We start from the raw sequence: 6,000 nt of genomic DNA, 5'->3' as shown, positions 1-6,000 counted from the left end.
GGGTAATGGAAAGTGAAAGATGAGACAGGCACGCCGTTGTCCCAGTGTATATACCGTCCAACTAGCTCCTGGAAAGTTCTGCACAGTGCCCTCACAACAAGACCATTCCACGTGTTCTATACTTTATTTCAGGCCACGGTATACCGGAAGTTTGCACATTACAACAGCATCTAAATATAGTAACTTCCTCAAAACCGCTTACATTAAACAGTACTACATTCCTGATAACTAATCACTGTCAAAACACAATGCCATGAGCATCTACAGAGTCTCGACAGAAATCATTGTAACACAGTTACAATCATTGTTCAACAATATTCTCACAGAGTGACTTAACAGCACTCTGGACAACGCCATGTTAAAGAATTGTAGCTTCTGAACAACACCCCTTTGTGTACAGTGTTGAGAACATACCGTTTAGGAAATCTGGACTATTTAACATGATGTAATCCATGCGTAACAGCGGTCAGTTGTGCCATTGTCTTAACACAGCATTTCACATTATGACATTTAAAGCCTTAATCCATTTTCCCCGGGGCCGTGTCTGTAATCACATCCATAAGTCCCATGTCCATTGTCTCTTTGTGTGTCTATTGTTGTCCAATAGTGTAAATATATGTTTACATCTTTACTGTTAGTTGGTCTGGTATTCCGACAGCACCTGTATGTACAGCCGCGAGTTGGATACGCCTGCTTGCTGGACTTCACTTGTGGTAGTTGAGTTGGAATCTCCGCTCGACATATTTCTATTAGTAATTGTATTTGTTTGTTTTATTGCCGACTAAAGAAGTTTGGACTCAACGTGTTCTTCGTCTTCAATCCGAGCTAATTTCCCCGTCAACATACGCGTTGACAATATAATACACTGCTATACAACAAACTGACTGGCATCCCATGGAATAAATAAGTGTCTGAACTGTGGCATGGGGGATGTTCTTCCACTCTCCCTGTAGTCTTTGTGCCAACTGTCGGAGGCTCTGTGCTCGCAGTTGTTGATCCAGTGCATCCCATAAATGTTCGATTGGGTTTAAATCTGGAGAAGTGAAAGGCCATGGCAGGACCAAGATGTTTTGATTCCTGAACATGGCTGTTGTCAGTCTTGCCGTGTGAGGTCGGGCGTTGTCTTGTTGGAAAATGACGTTCTCTTGTTGCACAGTGGGAAGGACGTGTGGCCGAAGACTCTCATCCGTATAACGTTGTGCCGTTTAATTCCCCAGAACTTGCACCAAGTCTGTTCTAACAATCATTTGCCCACATCATCACACTACCACCACCAAATCAGTTCATTCATAACGTTCAGTTTCGTGCATAACGTTCCCCACGACGCCTGTAAACACGACGTCTTCCAACCGCACGGCGAAGCACAAAACGTGTCTCGTCACTAAATCAAACTTGTCTCCATCGCAGTTGTGGCCATACTCTATGACCTTGACACCATTAAAGTCGCAGCCGACGATGCAGGTCCGTCAAAATGACACCTCGAACTGGTCGTCTAGCGCGAATACCTTCAGCGGGTTAACCGTCTTGGCTAATACTTTACGCAATCCTGGTATTGCCGTAGTAGTAGAGGTGGCCGTTGTGTTTCTTTCGCGTAACTGACGTAGCCGTATGAACCTGTCCCGTGCTCTAGTAGTGACACGTGGTCGACCGGATCTGGGCAGGTCACGTGTTTTCCTGTGTGTCTGATAACAGTTCCGGTCTTGTAATGGTCTTAGGTGCTACGTGGATAAACCTGGCTACAGCTGAAGATGATTCTCCTGTTTGCAGTCGGCCGATGGCGTTGTTTCATTGGGCATGTTTTTGCTGTTCACTTGCTGTAAGAATGTGATGGTATGGACATGAAAAGCCATGAATAGCCGAACAAGTGATGTTGCACGTGCATGTCATGATAGTGTATTTCGGCGCCAGGCTCTCACGTGGTTGTGTTTCTGTGATTTTTCCATCTTTTCACCACCTTTCTGCAGTACCTTATTCTTTCCACACAAACCCATCCCAATCCATGACGAAATGACAATTCATTTTTGGTATTAATAATTTTGTACGGATGTCGGCAACACTCTGTCAGATATTTTACGATTTTACTACTTTTGCGGGGTTTTTTTGCAGAGTATATTATTTAAGATAGCTGCACGATAAATCGCAAAGAACAATGAAGAACGAGGCGAGGTTAATTTCACGAAAAAATGTTGTTTTGTCATGGTGTCATTTCTCAAGATTCGAACATACGCTGACAACTGCTGACGTTGTAAATTGGACGACGCTATTTTTGAGAGGGGAGTGAGTTGTTCCCCTTAGTACTGTGTCGATAGAAATGTTTTCCATGTCATCATTTTCTGAAAGGCTTCAGAAATTAGGTCTAAAAAATGTTATTTTGCAATTTTGGCTAAATGGTGTTATTGGCCCGCCTTATAAACCCACGTTAACTTAATATCTTATCAAAAATATCAAAGTACATCATTTATCATCAAAAACTGGCTCCCACAGTAGATATATCTGGTCATAATGGTGACGTTCGGTGTAGAACGAAAGCCTTGCAAAGCTTGCTTAGATTTCCAAGTTGCCATGCTTATAAATATGCTGTCAATGCCTGTCATATGTTCGAGTGAAGTATTACGGTGTAAACAAACTGTCTGAGCATATACAGCGCCATATTTTGTTTAAAGACTGTTGTCGGTGAATCCGAAATTCAAATCGAAAACCCACTCAAAACATTGGAATCAACCCATGCCGCTTCACTCAATATATTTTCTAACACCAAAGAGCTCGCATTTCATTTAGTCATGGTAGAATGGAGATACACACACTGTGTTTTCAATGTAGAGCTAGGTTACCTGTAGATTTAATCCCGCTAAATTGAATTTGGAACCGAACGTCCATCCTCCAGCCGTTGCCACCATGATGTACGACTGAAACCGACCGCCTTCGTGGCCTGGTGGACAGAGCGTCAGCCTGGTTAGAGGAAGGTCGGTGGTTCGAGCCCCTGCTGCGTCATACGTTAAAAGGTGGTACTTGTTGTTACTCTGTCTGGCGCTCGGCATTAAAGGGAACAGGCTCGGAGTGTACTGTGTCTGAGTAGGGTATTCATGTTAAACTGCGGCATGGTATCTCAGTGGGCTAACATCATAAAACCTGCATTAGTCCGGACTAGTACAAGCAGCCGCACACATTGGTGTCCTCACATCGCTATACAAGTGCAAAAATCTTGAACGCTAGGTAAACCCTATTTTACCTCATCTATTAATGAAGCCACGAGGTGTTGAAACATGCAACAGTCATCACATAGACTCCATTACTGACATGTGGACACCCTTATTACGAACGTGGGCTGGGATTCTTTTTAAAATCTGTTTTCGAAAATGCTGGAAGTGATTGTTTTTAAGTTTGTTTACAAAAACAACACCATAAAACTACTAACAGCACACGCTAGATGCCGTAAAAGTAGTGCGTTGTGGGCACCAAACAATGGGCTGGTTCCTCCTTTAACAGAAAACAATTGCATGTTTAGGAGCTAGCACTGAAGTAAAAAAAAGAAATAAATAAAACATAGCAGCGCTGGACAGAAACACCAATCCCGGATAGTGGTTAAGAGTGATATCAACTCCGAATTGAAGTTAGGTCTTCAGCAACCCATGCTTGTCGTAAGACTAACGGGATCGGATGGTCAGGCTCGCTGAATTGGTTGATGCATGTCATCGTATCCCAATTGCGTGGATCGATGCTCATTATGTCAATCGTTGGATTGTCTGGTCCAGATTCGATTATTTACAGACCACCGTCATCTAGCTGGAATATTGCTGAGTGCGGCGTTAAATAACAAACAAACAAACAAAAAAGCAAACAAACCTCCGTCTTTTGCTGGAATATTGGTGTGGCGTTTACTCGATGTACTTCCGGCGATTAAATGACGCAGAGATGTAGAATATTAAATTTCCTATCTTAGACTATCTGATGGTGTAACTTTTATTGAAAATTTTAAACCGGTTTGAAAAAAAGACACTGCTAAGTGCTATCTGAGAATTTATTCTTCGTTGAAAAACAGCAAATTTCTCCGCTTTTTGTCTTACACCGATAAAAGTACCAGCATCCAGGGGGTTAAACAACAAACAAACAAACAAACAATCCGAACGTGTTAACGTCAACGGTTACCGTTCGGGTGAACAGTGTTTATTGTCATTAAAACATTTTGTCTCGTTGAGCACTATCCTGGATTATCCAGGGTATTAAAGTTTACTGTGAGTGAGTGAGTAAGTGAATATGGCTTTACGCCGCTTTAAGCAACCTTCTACCTACCACGGCGGGGGACATCAGAAGTGGGCTTCACACATTGTACCCATGTGGAGAATCGAACCCAGGGCTTCGGCGGGACGAGCGAACGCTTTAAAGGGCAAGTTCACACGGAAATGAACCTATTTTTCTTGTACTTTTTCCACATTAAAAGTGTTAACATAGAAGTGTCATAGACAAAAATATAAAAACATCAAATTTAATTAACATATTTTTTGCATTAAAACGATTTATATTTTTCACTTTTACCAAGTGTTCTATTTCCATAACAAAAACACCATGGCTTATGCCCCTTGCAATATGACGTCATTGGTGCCAATTGATAAACATTATGACGTCATCATGCTTTGTTAGAGCCGCTTCACGTGGTGTAGGTACAGTTATGTGATTCTAGCGTCTCAGATGCCAGCCAGAATTGTGTTATGCTGAGTCACCACTGCGCCGGAGTGTGTCGTAGACCATGTTGTTTTACCGCAAACTGGTCGTTGATATCTTTTGCGTTGAGAATAGACAGGGACCCAGTTGAATTGGCACCAATTACGTCATAATCTAAGGGGGATAACTCAGGCCTATTTCGCTCGTAAAACGAAGGCTTCATAACGGCATATCATTTTCACACTATTGTGAGCTTCCTACTTTCACTGTGAAACAAAATGAGTGTATATTTTCAAACACAGATACTAACTAATTCTAAAATTGCGTTTTGTTTAGAAAAAGAAAGAAAGTGATTTTTGCGTGTACACTTCCCCTTTAACGACAAGGCTAAACCATCGCCCCCTTTATTATTATATCACTCACTAGGAGATATGATACACTGAAACGTTTACATGACTTCATACAGATGTTTGACAGTTGGACGTTCTATGACCTTGTCTGGAAATAATCATCGCGATGTCAAGAACAGAAACAAAGGAAACAAAGGAAATATCTTCTTGATACTTTTATTCCATTGAGATATCCAGTAAAACGTACATACGTCCAATAGCAATAAGCCTCTACATGCAGCTATATACACTTGATGGTACATATATACATATATACACTGTAACAGCGAGCACACTGTCAATAAACTCTTTCAATAAGCATAAGAAATATCTACTGTGCAATTCCGACAGTATCAATATCACGTGTTTATGAATCACTATGATGTAGTGATGACATCTGACATTGGTTTTGTTAAAGGAATTCAACATTCAACAACTCGTTTATATAAACTGTGAAGAAATACAATGTGACTTTAAAACTGTGTGTTTTGTATATATGCTCAAAAGTAAATGTAAACCTGATGAAATAAATTGATAACTGAAATTCATAATGCTATGGGGTATTGTTTTATTTCAACAGTATACAACCTGCGTCAGGACAGACCAGAGCCGTTTGATGCCGTTTGAATGAATACGCGGATCCAACAGAAACTTCACCCATAATATTCCCCATCAAACTGATGTACATCTTAAATGAAATCAACCAGACACTTCCCCGAGACGTGTGTAAAGAAGCACAACTTAAATTTAAATTTTGAATTATGTTTAAATTTTATTTTAACAATTTAAGTTTTGGAACGCATGTGGAGTCAAAACCACGCCCAACTTAACACCACTACCGACTGAATGAAGAGTGGTGTTTTGATTATATATTTCTGAAAAAAACCTCTTTACTTAAAAACAACTTGACGTTTGGATTTAGGTATAGTTAATCCTTTGAATGGTTGTTACT

This window comes from Haliotis rufescens, unplaced genomic scaffold (genome assembly GCF_023055435.1).
Source record: "Haliotis rufescens isolate VD_foot unplaced genomic scaffold, xgHalRufe1.0.p SCAF_6, whole genome shotgun sequence".
Classification (NCBI taxonomy): Eukaryota; Metazoa; Mollusca; class Gastropoda; order Lepetellida; family Haliotidae; genus Haliotis; species Haliotis rufescens.
The sequence above is the reverse complement of the archived record's forward strand: the minus strand, read 5'-3'. Positions refer to the sequence as shown.